This window comes from Artemia sp. Qi Xiang Cuo, chromosome 2 (genome assembly GCF_049724085.1).
Source record: "Artemia sp. Qi Xiang Cuo chromosome 2, ASM4972408v1, whole genome shotgun sequence".
Lineage (NCBI taxonomy): Eukaryota > Metazoa > Arthropoda > Branchiopoda > Anostraca > Artemiidae > Artemia > Artemia sp. Qi Xiang Cuo.
This window is the reverse complement of record NC_142795.1, coordinates 9712607-9731373: the sequence shown is the minus strand read 5'-3', so window position 1 is coordinate 9731373 and position 18767 is coordinate 9712607. Positions and strand designations below refer to the sequence as shown.

At 37.5% G+C, this 18767-nt stretch overlaps 1 protein-coding gene across 7 annotated transcripts in view; it reads left to right on the top strand.

The window, feature by feature from the left end:
* Window positions 1-18767, top strand: part of LOC148954888 (glutamate receptor ionotropic, kainate 2-like) — a 453254-nt gene that overhangs the window by 32653 nt on the left and 401834 nt on the right. The window lies entirely within an intron of this gene.

The following is an 18767-nucleotide window of genomic DNA, read 5'->3' as shown; positions in this document are numbered from 1 at the left end:
AAATCTATTTTTGATTCTGAATTTTCAAACATGCGTTTTAATTCATTATTGCACTGTATGTCAATCAGATACATTTGGAGATTTTCTGGGACAGACTCAATTTCAACATGAAAAGGAGATGAATATATTTAAGAAATGCTGGTGTTTTTTTTCGACTCTAAATTATTGAATCGGCCTTCAAAAGCATCTACAAGTTTTCTTATTTCTTCCACATATTTTATATTATTGTTTCATTTTGATTTCTTAAACTCTTTCAACATTGGAAAGTGCTGAGCATTATTAATTTTCCATTGTGATTCAAATAATAACAATTTCTTCTGAAATGCTCTGATGTGATTAAACATATCGACTATAATAATAATAATAAAATTTATTCACCCACCATCTACAAAAATAGACTATAGTGGAGAACTAAAAAAAGAAAAAAGAGAAGAAAAATAAACCAGCTTCAAAAAGATAAAGATACAACACTCAGTGTAAATTCACGACACTAAAAGAAATGCAGGTGAGAAACGTCGTCTATCTAATTTAACATTTAGCACTAAATTATTTCGAATGCTAGACCATTGTTAGGATGGCTCTTTAAGATCATATTTTTCAGGGCGGGACTTCCTATAACGCTTGGGTATGTACAGTAAAAATTTTGCAAATTTATAGTAGCACTTTTTGACGTTTTCAGTCTCTCTCACTGACAGCATGTGGGGTGCACCGGCAAGGTAGGTTATGTGTGGTAACCACACTGAACAATAAAACGAGGCAAGAGATTTCCTGGAGTAGCGTCCGCGATTCGGCATCAGAGACGCATAAGCACATTTAATGGCTTTAGTTGTTTGCTTAACAATTGTTTGTCTAGTTTTAATGATTGTTTCCGCAATCATAATACCAAGATATCTCAGGTCTGATACCGTAGAGACACCATGATTTCCGAGAGTGACAGAATCACTTTGTGGTGCATTAAAGGACAAAAATTCACACTTATCAATAGTGATAGAAAGACCAATAGATTGAAAGTCACTTAGGAGTCTATTCAGGTTCTCTTGTAAGTCTGCTTTGGATCTACTGAGCAGCAGGACGTCATCAGCGTATGCCAAGTAAGATAGGTCAGTGCCATGCAATAGGAGAGAGGGTGAGATACGGTCCAGAATCTTGGAGATGGTATGTTTGAAAATAAGAGGACTAAGAACGCTGCATTGCCTCAGACCTCTTCTGATTTTTGCAATATCTGAAATTGTACCTTTCCATTTGGCCAACGCAGTCGAATTTTCGTACCAAAATTTCAGAGTGCTCACTATGATAGAAGTTACTCCATTGTGTAGTAAAGTATTCATTGCTTGCATGTGATTGACGCTATCGAATGCTTTCAATATATCAATAGTGCACATATACAGAGACGATTTTTTTCTTTCCGAGTCCAGAAGTACGTTAGCCAGAAGCAGTAAGAATCTGGGCACCCGAGACCTTTCTGGAATCCAAGCTGATTGTCCCCAAAGTGTCCAGTATCAAGCTCAGAGAAGATCCCATTTTCAAACACTTTGCTCAAGAAGCACGAGACGGTTACGGGTCTGTAAGATTTGCATTTGTTTTGATCTTTTCCTTTTTTGGCGACAGATGAAATGACTCCTTTTAGGAAAGAGTTTGAAACAAAACACCTGGAAATGCACATCTAGAAAATAAGCTAAAGGTGGGAATAGGAGCATTCAGGTAAGTGCCTAATGCGTTTCCTTGAAAGACCATCGCTGTCCATCCCATTCTTTACTTTGGAAAGTACTTTTCCGACAGCTAACTTTGTCTTCTCAAGGGAAATGGGAACAACGCAATGCTGCCCTGAGAAACATGCCAGCCAGCTGGAAACTTCCGTTTCATATTGATTGGTTATAGTAAGTTTCTCATCTCCATACTTCGAAATATAGTAAGAGTCCCAATCATGTAGTGTCAGAGAAGTACTAGATGGACTATGAGGTTATCTTTTCCTTGCAATGATATATTTCCTTCATTGAGTTTGTTGACAATATCCACTAAAAAGCATGAATCTAATTACCACTTATCATTTCTTAATTCTGGCACAGACCTTAATTTGTCATTCATAAACAAATCAATTTCTTCGCATAAATGGTAAAATCACTGTAAACATCTGCAACGACTTATCCATCTGACTCTGCTGAAGTACACAGCGTCACCGCATTCTGAGTCTAATTCTTTCAGATAATCCTTAAATTGTCGATGCGCAAGTACATGTGATCGAATGTAATTCACTGTTTTTATAACTATTTTCATAACATGATACATTGATAATACTTGGGCTATACAACGTAATAATATAAAACTTGGGCTATATACATCGATAAACAACATTGTTAAGAGTGAAACATCGAATCTGTGATTTTCCAAGATGTGCGCGCATCATGAGGGTGCAGAATATAAGAGTGTGATAAATCTCGCGGGCTCGCAACAATGTTTACGGCGGACCGCACGCGGCCCGCGTGCCGCCGGTTGCCCTCTCCTGCTCTAGAGCCTTAATAAAGAAAAACTAACATTTTCTGTGTAAATGATGTCATGCAAAAACAGATACATGATAGTATTGCCACGGCATCATGCATTTTATTTTTATTCGCATAAGATACATCTAGAAGACGTCTCGAAAAAAGTCCCTCTTTACGCCCTTCCAGGAAGTTCCCATTTCTTTTAAATCTTTCTTTATGACCTCCTCCCACCCCAACCGTGGATGACCTGTTTTCCGTTTAGCCTTAGACGGTTGGCAAAAAAGGAAAATCTTTGGCAATCTGTCATCCTTCATCAGAAGAACATGCCCTAGCCATCTCAACCTTTTTCTCATTATAGCCCTAGAAAGCGCGATTGAACCACACTTTTCGTACAGCCTACTGTTTGAGCCTTTGCTATTCTGCTTTTAACATCTTCACTGCTCCCACCGTCTTTACTAATAATGCTACCAAGGTAAGTAAAGCTGCCGACCTGATCAATCTTTTCGTTACACAACGTCGCCTTTTCATCTTTACTTATTCCTAGCCTTAGTAACTTACTCTTCTTAGCATTTATTTTTAAGCTCTATTCCAGCACCTTGCCCTCGGAAAACCTGTAAAAGTTCATTCATTTTGCTCACACTTTCATCTAGGATGCTTAAATCATCAGCATAATCGAAGTCCAACAGAGTTTTTCCTCTGTATTTGATTCCGTGGCCTCCCATTGCCTTTCCTCTGCTTATTAAGACAAAATCCATCAAAATGATACATATAAAGGGGGATAGAACACAGTCCTGCTTAACTCCTGATTTAATACGAAACCAGCTGCTAATCTTATTTCCTACCTTAACCAAAGCAGTGTTATTTTGGATAACAAAATTTTAATATTACGAGGGGGCATCTGAATTTTAGAAATGCCCGGGTGAGGCATGACCCAAAATCAGCTGGGAACCACTGTTCTAGAGGATCTTCATCCTTACATCTTAAAGGTCAAGCACAGAGGAACATTTTAGTTAGCCGCGTAAAACTCTTTAGAACCGTTTTTAAAGATGAAGGGCAAAATACTTCCTGTTTAGGGTTTTAGACTATTAGAATCAAGTGGGTCTTTTATAGCTTGCATTGCCCTGTAATTTGATCCTCTTTGGTCAGAAATTGATATTTTGTGGCATACAATGTTAGAAAATGCCACTTTTCTGTGGTAAAATCTCTTTTGTTACCGAATAAAAAGGCACTATATATAGCAATTTCTTTCCAATTGAGCCCTTTTTCCAAATTCTGCAATCAATGGTTCAGTATGATCACCCCTAAAAATAAAAAAAGGAGTTACATCAGTATTCTCAATGCTAAAAAATGATTTTCCTTTTTGGGACTGTAATACTGGCATTCGGTGGTTGCAACACGGTTGCAGGTTTTATTTCGATCCGACACCATTTTTAAGGGTTCTAGGCTCTTTTTCGGCATTCTCATAAATTTATTTTCACAATAAAATTTTACTATTAAGATTTGCTGGAATAACAGTTATGTGTAAACTTCTGGTTACTATGGACCGTCGTTCGTTCTTTAATAGATTGCAGCCACTGCTACAACCATGATGTTTGTTTTCAGTCATGGTATATCTGTAAATTTGGTTGTTTGGGGAAGGGGGAGGGGAGATAGAACCTAAAATTTTTCTTGAAGGAGGCCATTTAGATTTTGGTAATTTTACTTGCTTTTTCTGCCAATTTTTAGAAAATATAAGAAACAAAAATGTCACTAGGGTCAGACGAATTTCAGACAAATAGATGTTAAGGTACTTATTCTAGATTTTTCATATTTCCTTTGTTTTATTACTACTGATTTTTACTTTTTTTATTTTTTTTTTACTTTTTTTTACTTTTATTTTTAATGATTTCTTGAAGGAATGTCACTATTCACCCACACATAATACAATCCATAATATGAAATAATGGTAAATTGATTCCACTTCTGATAGTTTCTTCTTATTTTTTAATGCCTTCGCTAAAACCTTTTAAATGCAGGGAAAAAATCTTTTAAGCTAAATAAACAAATTTACCAAGACTCTTTTCTTGGTATTTACTTTATGTCAATCCTTGAATACGTTTCCAAACTTCCAAACTTACTTCTTATAGTGGGTAAAAAAGCTAAAAGTCTGTTGTTTGTTCGAGGATTGACAATGTTGTAACTTTAAACCAAAATTTGTAGCTATTTTAGTTCGTTTTTTGTATATGCTTTTAAACATTATGCGTGGAAAGCCGCTAGTTTCCTTTACCAGGTTAAAATAGAATATTAATTGCCGACTACTTAACATTATGCGATAAAGTAGAATTAAATTTTTTTGCTTGAGGCAACACAATCAAAGCACTTTTTATTAGAATGCTGTCATAGAGTTAGGATAAATGGCTTCATGGATTTGAGTCAGGCTTCCATGGCCCACCTTTATCGATTCTGTTAATCTTATGGTGGCTTTTAGGTTAAGGGATCGTGGCCTCCTTGAAAAATTGTCGACACTAGTATAATCCGTGTACATTTATCTGAACAGTTCTATGCACTACGGAGCTGAGTGCAAATAAAACATTTGTTGTTTATTATTTTCTTTATTATGAACAGGTAGAGCAAATGCTAATGACCTGGTCAAAACTAATTTTGCAGAATTGATGATTTATGCTAAAAATTTTAGGCAGTAGTGTATAATCTATCTGCCCCCCTCATGTTAAATAATAATTTAACCCTCGTTATAGGCTTTATAGACTGGTTTTCCCATTTGCTGTTGATAAATTGCCTGCATACTTCTGCCTTGTTCAAAGTTTAAATTTTTTTATCTGTATATTTATTTGAAAATATTAATCAATGAATAAAAACATTCTTCGTAAGCAAGTGATTAGTTTTTTCTGACATTTAAAGACCCATTTTCCATTGAATTACGCCTCTCCTGAGGGACAGCAACCCTTAGTCTGAGGAATGAGGGCCTCTGGACATAGAAATGAGTTTTTTTGGCGGAAAGTACCAATGGGATTTTAGCCTATAAAGGCTTTGTAAAGCTGGTAGTCCGCAACTATTTGTGGTAATCTATATTCATCTTTAGTTTTATTATTCAATATATTATTTCATTTTTTTTGTTTTGGGTCTCATTTATTATTTTACAGAGTATCTTTTATGCTAAATATGATTTAATTATTCATTTTAGTTTCTGTTCGTTTTAGGTTTCAGTCCTAGAAGGCATTTTTTTTAAATATCTTTCACAAAACAATTATAGCTTCATCCCATTTTATTCGCTGTAGAAATTAAAACCATTAGGGTATTGGACGTCTGGGTATTTATAACTTTATCTATATGTATGCTGCTTTTTGAAAATTGACATAGGTCTTAGATGAATTTTTCCAAAGTTGTGGCCTATCTAGATCGTTTTTCCACACCGAAAAACGATCAATTATTTGGTAAGAAAGCACTATTTTTAAACGAACAATAATCACTGAGCAAAGCTCGGTCCCTTTTTATACCAATTATTATTGTGACATTTCTGTTGAAATGTAAATAATTTAATGCAAAGCAGTTAAGAATAAGATACTTACGTCACATTTATCAAATGGGAATATCTTTCTCTAAAAGCTCGTAATCAACTGATTTGTCAAACAAACAACTTGTGTTTTGAAATCGATTTACGGGTATTGATTCTACGGGTATCGATCTGGAAACTATATTAAATTTAGTTAAAATAACTAGCAGGTATACTAATTATTTCACGTTTAGAGATAATTTTTAACATCAATTCAAAACGCAAAACGCAAGTTGTTCGATTTCACCCCATCACAAAATACAATTTCCTAAATTTATGATCACTTTTCATTCAAATTATGATATAAAATGTGTTTCTTTACTCCCCCTAAAAAAGGCCCCTGTGAAACTTAAGCTCAAAATTTTTCAATATTTTGGGTTTCTAATTTCAGTCAATAGACGGTTTATGAAAAATATTAAAGGAGCTGGGAGGGGTAAACGAATTTTACCAAATTTTTAACCTATCTAGATCGTTTTTGTCACACCGGAAAATGGAAGCATGCCAATTTTCGAAAAAAGAAGTTATAGCACCGTTTCCGAAAAAAATAATTACATTCACATATACACTTATTAATGATGTATATACAATAATTGCTCATTTGATAAAATAGATTTATTCGTTCAAATTAATTTCTATTCTCTGTAAGTTTGACTTACTGTATGACTTATTTCTGATCGTTTTAGGATTTAGTATTGCTCGTTACATTTCTGTAATTTTTATTTGGAAAACAAATTTTAAAGTAATACCATAAAATGGTAGGTACTCCTCAAGAACTACGTTTTATTGCAACGCTTTTGGGATAGAATTGTCAATGACTGCGCTTTCATTTGACAATAGGAAGAAATAGTAGCGATGATATAATACTCTGTACGTGAAAGCTGCCGAGACGGGTCCCTGGATAAGCTGGAACAAGACTATTCGGTTGTCCAGCCATCCAGTTATAAAATTTGAAACGTCATGTGATTGATAGGATTTCGACTGAATGCATCATCACATTTTATCAAATGGTTTTATTTATTTTGTGTGATCAAAATTAACAACGAGAATCACACATCGAATTTGCAAGAGCTTCCGCTTTTTTGTCACACGGAACTGAATTTTGAGAAAGCTACTCACAAGAGGACAATCTTGTGTGTTTATCACTGATTAACTATTAGGTTTCACAATCTAAACCACGTAACACCCTGTAAGCAGCCCACCACGTAAGCATTAATAATTGTGTGTTTAGGAAGGCCGTATCCAGGGGGGGGGGGTACCCGTTTTGAACCCCCCCCCCCCCTAAATTTTTGACCGAGTCGAAAATAAGTATAAAATTAGTAAAAACTAGGTAAAAATCAGTAAAATTAGTCGAAAACTGAGTCAAAAATTAGTAACCCCCCCCCCGAAAAAAAAATCCTGGATCCGCCCTTGGCTTATGTCAGATCAGTTTGTTTTATGGGTTTGAGGCATGACTTTTAACTTTGGTCATCCAAAAAGTTACGTCCAGAAACATTTCCTTAACTAGTCTAGAGCCGATATCCCAAATGCCGACTTCGCGGATGCTGATAAAACAGTTTGGGATGTTGATGATGCTCTCTGTGCCACAAAACTGATGTAAAGATTTAGAAGGAAACGAAACTTTATATATATTTGAAATATGTAGTATTTCAAAGCTTTTCAGCCCAAACTGTGTGCCAAATTTGTTGTGCCCAAAGTGTGCCCTTTTATTCCACTCTTTGTTTTCTACATACTCTGAGGATAGTTAATGAACAACATTTATGTCTTCTTTAGTTTATGACGAGGATCATTCTTTTTAAACATACTCAGGGGAATCTAAATTTTCTCTCCCATGGACGAATGCTTGTTATCGAAGCAAATTGAGAAGGATGATAGTCGCGATTTCCGCCCGAATTTTTCTCGCTTGGGTTCCCTATTGCTCGTTAATTAGAATGATGAAGGGATCTTCATTGGATTTTTTTTTCGTATGAATACTAATAATCTTATTCCAGGCCAGTGATTTAATTCCTATAAGATTGCGACATTAGAGACACTAGGGGAGCCTTTCTGAGCTTTGCTCAGTCGTTTTGATTACTAATATACTTTAATAGATACGTTGAGTGTACGTCACTGAAAATTAGGTACAGTCCTAGATTCGAGGTCTATTTCCAATGATGCTGGAAATTTGTCAAGATTTCAAAGTTCCAAGACCCACATAAGAAAAATATGAGACCCTAAAGAAATTACTACTCAAATGAGAAATTATTGCCTCCGAGTCATTCAATTCCACAACTTCAGCTTGAAAATCTTATATGAAGTATTAAATTAAAAAAACAAGTTTTTTAAACTGAAAGTAAGGAGCGACATTAAAACTTTAAACGAACAGAAATTATTCCGTATATGAAAAGGGCTGTCCCCTCCTCAACGCCTCGCTCTTTACGCTAAAGTTTTTTATTGTTTATAAAAAATAAAGTTGTGAGACAGAGTCAAACTTTAGCATAAAGAGCGAGGCGTTGAGGAGGGGACAGCCCCTTTCATATACGGAATAATTTCTGTTCGTTTTAAGTTTTAATGTCGCTCCTTACTTTCAGTTTAAAAAACTTGTTTTTTTATTTAATTTCTGATCGTTTTTTAGTTAATGCAGCTTTTATTTTGGCTCGCCGTCATTGAATAAGTAAACAAAATTTGCACACAAATTTTACTTTTCTTTTGCTAAATTGCTGTCTCTAAATTTGGTTCTGACGTAATTTACAAATTAACTTACGTAAAGAACTTCTATATTCGTATATTTTTCTTCTGGCAAAAAATACAAAGTTGCAGATTTTTGCAGATATGAGCTTGAAACCTATTTAATAGAGTTTTCTGATACGCTGAATCTGACGGTGTGATTTTCATTAAAATTATTTCACTTTTAGGGTATGTTTTCCCCCTCTTTAAAAATCAGGTAAATTTTCTCAGGCTCGTAGCCTTTGATGAGTAATACTAAATTTAATAAAATTCATATATTTAGAATCAGCATTATAAGCCCATTCTTTTGATACATTTATTGACATCAAAATTTCGTTTTTAAAAGTTTCGATTACTATTAAGCCGTATCGCTTGTTTTTTTTTATTGTTTTTTTTTTATTAAGTATATGAGGGGGTTCTCCCCTTGGTCAATACCACGCTCTTTACGTTAAAAGTTAATTTTTTTTTTAATTCACAAACCCCTGAATCACAAAGGGCGTTTAATTAGAATAGATAGCTCTTTTGAAAGAACTAAAAAAAACTGTAGCGTAAAGAGCGAGGTATTGACTTGGGGGTGACCCCCCTCGTATACGTAATAATTTCTGTTCGTTTTAAGTTCTAATGTTGCTTCTTACTTTCAGTTGAAAAAAACTTGTTTTTTTAAGTTTAATTTCTGATCGTTTTTTAAATAATGCTTGGAAATACGGCGCCCCCTTCATAGAAATGTCCCTTACCCCAAAGAAACATCCTCCACGGAAAAATTCTCCCGAGTTTTCCTTAAATTTATTTTCCTTAAAAAACTTTTGAAAGAGGTATTTCTGTAAAAAAAAATAATATATCACTTTCTCTTTAGCAGCAAACCCATGCTTAATAAAAGATTAAATAAAAAAAACAAGTTTTTTAATCTGAAAGTAAGGAGCGACATTAAAACTTAAAACGAACAGAAATTATTCCGTATATGAAAGGGGCTGTCCCCTCCTCAACGCCTCGCTCTTTATTCCGTATATGAAAGGGGCTGTCCCCTCCTCAACGCCTCGCTCTTTACGCTAAAGTTTGACTGTCTCACAATTTTTTTTTTTAAACAATAAAAAACTTTAGCGTAAAGAGCGAGGCGTTGAGGAGGGTACAGCCCCTTTCATATACGGAATAAAGAGCGAGGCGTTGAGGAGGGGACAGCCCCTTTCATGCACGGAATAATTTCTGTTCGTTTTAAGTTTTAATGTCGCTCCTTACTTTCAGTTTAAAAAACTTGTTTTTTTTATTTAATTTCTGATCGTTTTTTAGTTAATGCAGCTTTTATTTGCATAAAAATTTTACTTTTCTTTTGCTAAATGAATGTCTTTACAAATTAACTTACGTAACTAACTTCTATATTCGTATATTTTTCTTCTGGCAAAAATTCAAAGTTGCAGATTTTTGCAGATATGAGCTTGAAACCTATGTAATAGGGTTTTCTGATACGCTGAATCTGACGTTGTGATTTTCATTAAAATTCTTCCACTTGTAGGGGATGTTTCCCCCTCTTTAAAAAATCGAGTAAATTTCCTCAGGCTTGTTGCCTTTGATGAGTAATACTAAACTTAATAAAATTTATATATTTAGAATCAGCATTATAAACACATTCTTTTGATACATTTATTGACATCAAAATTCCGTTTTTAAAAGTTTCGATTACTATTGAGCCGTATCGCTTGTTTTTTTATTGTTTTTTTTTATTACGTATATGTTATTACGTATATGAGGGGGTTCTGCCCTTAGTCAATACCAAGCTCTTTACGTTAAAAGTGAAAAAAAAATTTGATTCACAAACCCCTGAATCACAAAGGCCGTTTAATTAGAATAGATAGCTCTTTTGAAAGCACTAAAAAAAAACTGTAGCTTAAAGAGCGAGGTATTGACTTGGAGGAGAACCCCCTCACATACCTTATAATTTCTGTTCGTTTTAAGTTCTAATATTCCTTCTTACATTTCAGTTGAAAAAACTTGGTTTTTTTTTATTTAATTTCTGATCGTTTTTTAAATAATGCTTGGAAATCCGGCGCCCCCTTCAGAGAAATGTCCCTTGCCCCAAGGAAACATCCTCCATGGAACTATTCTCCAGAGTACCTCCCTCCTCTCGCCCCCCCGCCAGAACCTCTCCGGCCTGACCATGGGTGTATACTTCCCCCTACCCAATACATAATGCTGGCACGTCCGGCGCGCCCTTCATGGCGATTTCCTTCCCCCATGAAAACTTCCTTCATGAACAGATCCTCCAACATAACCCCCGACCCACCCTTCCCTCCCACTAGCAGAAAAAAACCTCCTGAAAACTTCTGTATACTTCCGAATAACCAATACTATATGTTAACATTGGGTAAAGTTCATATCTTTTAGCCCTCCCTCTGGGTACTTCGGGGGATTAAGTCATCCCAAAAGACATATTTATCATATTTTCGACCATGCTGAACAAAATGGCTATCTCTAAATTTTGATCGTGTGACTTTGTTAAAAAAATGAGCGTGGGAGGGGGCCTAGTTGCCCTACATTTTTTTTGTTCACTTAAAAAGGGAACTAGAACTTTTAATTTCCGTTCGAATGAGCCCTCCCCCGATATTCCAGTACCACTGAGTCGATACGACCACCCCTGGGAAAAAAAAAAACAAAAAACAAACAAACAAACAAATAAACACGCATCCGTGATCTTTCTTCTGGCAAAAAATATAAAATTCCACATTTTTGTAGATAGGAGCTTGAAACCTCTACAGTAGGGTTCTCTGATACGCTGAATATGATGGTGTGATTTTCATTACGGTTCTATAACTTTTAGGGGGTCTTTCCCCCTTTTTTTGAAAATCAGCCAAATTTTATCAGGCGCGTAACTTTTAATGGGTAGCACTAAACTTGATGAAAGTTATATATTTGAAATCAGCATTGAAATCTGATTCTTTTGATATATCTATTGGCATCAAAACCCGTTTTCTAGAGTTTCGGTTACCATTGAGCCGGGTCGCTCCTTACTTACAGTTCGTTACCACGAACTGTTTGATACAGATTCGGTATTAAGGACCGGGCACACGTAGCTGATTTCTTCAAATCAGCGCCGATTTTAAAAGAAATCGGCGTCGATTTGAGCTTGAAAAATTTTCTAGTTTTCGGTGCCGATTTACAAAATCAGCGCTGATTTTCATCATCATCATCACAAAAAATAAGGATATAAATAAACAGTCAGCCATAGATGTCTGTGGTGAAAGACCCCGCTACTGAGCTGAGAACTAAACTGAGAACTAAGCTGAGATCAATCATGCAATTATTAATAAACTCCAGTTGACTATTTATGTCCATGATTGTTTGTTTTGAAAATCTCGCGCAATAAATTTTTTTTTCAACAAATTTTTTTTACCGCTATCGTTTGTCCATTGATGCTGAAATCAGTTTCCGAAATCAGCTACTTGTGCCCAGCCCTTTAGTGTCAAAGATGAGCATTTATCATGAAAAAAAAAACGGATTTTGACTAATTGAAAAAAACATAGGGAATACAATTATGTCCGGTTCGCACAAATTTACATAAAATTCCTTAAGTTTAAGCGGACTCTTAATATATTCCTATAAAAAATGACAAAATATAACAACTACGACATATCTGACCATTAAGAGGCAGCTTATTCTTAATTCGCCTTAATATAGACAAAACAGAACCGAAACGGAAAATAATGAAGGGCTTTTCTGAAGAGCCTCACATACTACATAGGAGCTATTAGTGAATGTGCACGGAAGACAGTTTTTCTAGTGTGGCCCGTGACTGAGATTCCTGCTAGACAAAGTTTTCTGCTACAAAACAGGGGCTAAATTCTGTCTTTCCCACCACTTAAAGCCAGCAAGTAATCATAATGGGTGAAATAATGATTTCAGTTTTTTATTTTAAAAAAAAATAAAGTTTTGAGACAGACTCAAACTTTAGCGTAAAGAGCGAGGCGTTGAGGAGGGGACAGCCCCTTTCATATACGGAATTATTTCTGTTCGTTTTAAGTTATAATGTCACTCCTTACTTTCAGTTTAAAAAACTTGTTTTTTTTTATTTAATTTCTGATCTTTTTTAAGTTAATGCAGCTTTTATTTTGGCTAACCGTCATTGAATAAGTAAACAAAATTTGCAAAAAAATTTTACTTTTCTTTTGCTAAATGGCTGTCTCTAAATTTGGTTATGACGTAATTTACAAATTAACTTACGTAACTAACTTCTATATTCGTATATTTTTCTTCTGGCTAAAAATACAAAGTTGCAGATTTTTGCAGATATGAGCCTGAAACCTATGTAATAGGGTTTTCTTATACGCTGAATCTGACGGTTTGATTTTCAATAAAATCCTTCCAGTTTTAGAGAATTTTTCCCCCCTCTTTAAAAATCGGGTAAATTTTCTCAGTCTCGAGGCCTTTGATGATTAATACTAAATTTGAAAAAAGTTTTACACTTAGAATCAGCATTACAAACCCATTCTTTTGATACATTTATTGACATCAAAATTCCGTTTTTAAAAGTTTCGATTACTATTGAGCCGTATCGCTTGTTTTTTATTGTTTTTTTATTACGTATATGTTATTACGTATATGAGGGGGTTCTCCCCTAAGTCAATACCACGCTCTTTAAGTTAAAACTTAAAATAAAATTTAATTCACAAACCCCTGCATCACAAAGGCCGTTTAATTAGAATAAATAGCTCTTTTGAAAGCACTAAAAAAAAACTGTAGCGTAAAGAGCGAGGTATTGACTTGGGGGAGAACCCCCTCATATACATTATAATTTCTGTTTGTTTTAAGTTCTAATGTTGCGTCTTATTTTCAGTTGAAAAAAACTTGTTTTTTTTAATTTAATTTCTGATCGTTTTTTAAATAATGCGTGGAAATCCGGCGCCCCCTTCATAGAAATGTCCCTTACCCCAAAGAAACATCCTCCACGGAAAGATTCTCCCGAGTAACCCCCTCCTCAAGCCCCACCCTCCAGAAAAAAATCCTTCCTGAAAATGTCTGTATACTTCCCAATAATCAGTAAATAATGCTGGCAAGTCCGGCACCCCCTTCATGGCAATTTCCCTTCCCCTATGAAAACTTCCTTCATGGACGGATCCTCCAACAAAACCCCGACCCCCCCCCCACTACCAGAAAAAAACCCTCCTGAAAACTTCTGTATTTATCCCAATAACCAATACTATATGTTAACATTGGGTAAAGTTCATAACTTTTAGCGCTCCCCTCGGGGATTTCGGGGGATTAAGTCATCCTAAAAGACAAAGTTATCATATTTTCGACCATGCCAAACAAAATGGCTATCTCAAAATTTTGATCGGGTGAAAATGAGCTTGGGAGGGGGCCTAGTTGCCCTCCATTTTTTTGGTCAATTAAAAAGGGCACTAGAACTTTTAATTTCCGTTCCAATGAGCCCTCCTACGATAGTATAGGACCACTGGGTCGATACGATCACCCCTAGGAAAAACAAACAAACAAAAAATCAAATAAACATGTATCCGTGATCTTTCTTCTGGCAAAAAATGCAAAATTCCATATTTTTGAAGATGGGACCTTGAAACCCCTACAGTACAATTCTCTGATGTGCTGAATCTTATTGTGTGATTTTCATTAGGATTCTATAACTTTTAGGGGGTATTTCCCCCCTTTTTCGAAAATCAACCAAATTTTCTCAGGCGCGTAACTTTTGATGGGTAGCACTAACCTTGATGAAAGTTATATATTTGAAATCAGCATTGAAATCTGATTCTTTTGATGTATCTATTGGTATCAAAAACCCGTTTTTTAGAGTTTCGGTTACCATTGAGCCGGGTCGCTCCTTATATTACAGTTCCTGAGTAGAAAGGGGGGTAAAGGTCCCATTGCCTACCCCTGCTGCCACCTATAACTTTTTTTTAACACCAAATATGGGCATAGAGTCATTAGGGAGAACACGTGGTTAATGGGGTCAATGACCTAAATTTCCAAAAACAACAACAACAACATCGACCTTGACATTCGCTGAGAGCGTGCCAAAAACAACAACAACAACATCGACTTTGACATTCGCTGAGAGCGTGCACTTAAAACAACAACAACATCGACCATGGAACACCTGTGCTGTCGACCTCAATTCACCTATCGTGAATCAATAATTCCCCTTAGAAACAACAAATTAATTCCCCTTTCTTGACAGATCAATCAACCAATGACATCATCTGTCACACTTTAAAAATTTTCGCATAGAAACGATTCTCCAGGAATAGATCCAAGTCATTAATGTCATTGCCACGGAAACAACTCTTTTGGTCGAACTCCAAAGGATATTAATAACCAAATGCCATGGAAACAATTCTCCAAGAAATATCTTAGCGATGAATTGTTTTAGCGCGGGAATCAGGTTTCTTATTAATTTGAAATGCATTAGCGCAGAGATGCCAAAAACAAATGGAACACGCTGAATTATGTTTAGGGATTATTTGGGCGAAACCGTTTTAGACAGGTTATGGAACTATTTCGGCGAAACAGTTAGAGACATTTTGAAAGAAGATTTTAGGAAAGGTTTTAGAAGAAAATTTGAGGGTGAAACTCTGTGGTCATTATAATACACAAGTTCCATTTGAACAGTGGTGTGAGGTCCTCTAACCCAACCCCAAAAGGTTCCAATCCTCCTACCCCAACCCCGAAGGAAGCCCCCGGTACTCAAAGGTCCCCCACGCTCCCAAAGGGCCACCGGCGCCCCCAAAGGCCCACCCAGACCCCCAAAGGCCATCCCCGGGCCCCAGAAAGGCCCATCGAGCTCCCAAAGGACCAACGGGGTCCCAAAGGCCATCCACCGGTCCCCAAATGTCCCCCAGGCCCCCAACTGCCCTCCTCAGACCCTCAAAGGCCCTCCTCTGGTCCTCAAAGGGCCCCCGGCCCCCAAAGGTCCCCCAGACCAGAGAAGCGCCGCCGGGATGCGCCGTGGGCCAGAGAAGCACTACAAGATACGCTGCGGGCCCGAAAATCCTCGCAGGATGCGCCGCAGGGAGGCACCGCAGGAAAGCGCCGCAGGATGCGCCGCAGGGATGCGCCGCAAAAAAGTAAACTAAAAATTTCGAAATTTTATCCCCCAAACGCCCTCCTCAGACCCCTAAAGGCCCTCCCCTGGTCTTCAAAGGTCCCCCGGGCTCCAAAAGGGCCAACCGGCCCCCAATGATCCCCCGGACCCCCAAAGGTCCTCCCCCGGTCCCCAAAGGCCCACTGGGCTCCCAAAGGCCCTCCCCCGGTCCTCAAAGGTCCCCCCGGCTCCCCAAGAGCCTCCCAGTGCCCCACAAGGCCCTCCCCTGGGCCCCAAAGGTCCCCCCCGGTCCCCATACATGCACACGAAAACTTACACATGCACACGAAAACTTACATGCACACAAAAACTTATATACACACACACACTAAAACTAACACACACAAGAAAAAAATAAAACACACACTATATTAGACACAAACACTCATACACACACACACACACACACAAAAACTAAAACACACTCGCGCACACTTACACACACAAACACACAAAAACAAACACACACACACACATACACCCACACACACACACAAAAACTAACACACACACGCAAAAACTAACACACACACACACACAAAAACTTACAAACACACACGAAAACATACTCACACACAAAAACTTACACACACTCACAAAACCTTACACACACACACAAAAACTTACACACACACACACACGAAAACTTACACACACACACGAAAACTAACAAACACACACGCAAAAACTTACACACACACAAAAACTAACACACACACACACACACACACACACACAAAAACTTACACATGCACACGAAAACTTACATGCACAAAAAAACTTAAATGCACACAAAAACTTACACACACGCGCAAAAACTTACACGCACACACAAAAACTTACACACACACACACATGAAAACTTACTCACACTCACGAAAACTTACACACACACGCAAAAAATTTCAAAAAAGAAAAAAGATACTCACACACACACACACACACAAACACCCAACATCCAACAACACAAAACACCCACAAACACCCCCAAAAACACAAAAAAAAACAAAAAAAAAAAAACAAAAAAAAAAAAACACAATAAAAAAAAAAAACACAAAAAAAAAAAAAAACAAAAAAATACAAACAAACATACAAACAAAAAAATACACATACATACACACACATACATACACACACACATAAACACACACACACACACACACACACACACACACACACACACACACACACACACACACACACACACACACACACACACACACACACACACACACACACACACACACACACACACACACACACACACACACACACACACACACACACACACACACACACACACACACACACACACACACACACACACACACACACACACACACACACACACACACACACACACACACACACACACACACACACACACACACACACACACACACACACACACACACACACACACACACACACACACACACACACACACACACACACACACACACACACACACACACACACACACACACACACACACACACACACACACACACACACACACACACACACACACACACACACACACACACACACACACACACACACACACACACACACACACACACACACACACACACACACACACACACACACACACACACACACACACACACACACACACACACACACACACACACACACACACACACACACACACACACACACACACACACACACACACACACACACACACACACACACACACACACACACACACACACACACACACACACACACACACACACACACACACACACACACACACACACACACACACACACACACACACACACACACACACACACACACACACACACACACACACACACACACACACACACACACACACACACACACACACACACACACACACACACACACACACACACACACACACACACACACACACACACACACACACACACACACACACACACACACACACACACACACACACACACACACACACACACACACACACACACACACACACACACACACACACACACACACACACACACACACACACACACACACACACACACACACACACACACACACACACACACACACACACACACACACACACACACACACACACACACACACACACACACACACACACACACACACACACACACACACACACACACACACACACACACACACACACACACACACACACACACACACACACACACACACACACACACACACACACACACACACACACACACACACACACACACACACACACACACACACACACACACACACACACACACACACACACACACACACACACACACACACACACACACACACACACACACACACACACACACACACACACACACACACACACACACACACACACACACACACACACACACACACACACACACACACACACACACACACACACACACACACACACACACACACACACACACACAAAAACTTACAAACACACACACACACACACAAACACACAAAAAAAACTTACACAAACACACACAAACTTACAAACACACACAAAAACTTACACCCACACACAAAAGCTTAGACACACAAAAACTTACACACACACACAAAAACATACACCCACACGCAAAAACTTACATGCACACAAAAACTGATATGCACACAAAAACTTACACACACACACACACAAAACTTACACACACGCACAAAAACTTACACACACACACTAAAACTTACACACACACAAAAACTTACACACACACACACACACAAAAAACTTACACATGCACATCTGTTGCGAAAACACACAAATTTAGAAAAAATACAAAATGTTCCTTTATTACCTCTGCAAAACGGCTAAAAATGAAGAATTCATACACATTTTCAACTAGCTAAGGGTAAGTGTTTTAAATATGAGCCATTCTGTTGCAAAAAACACACAAAAGTTAGA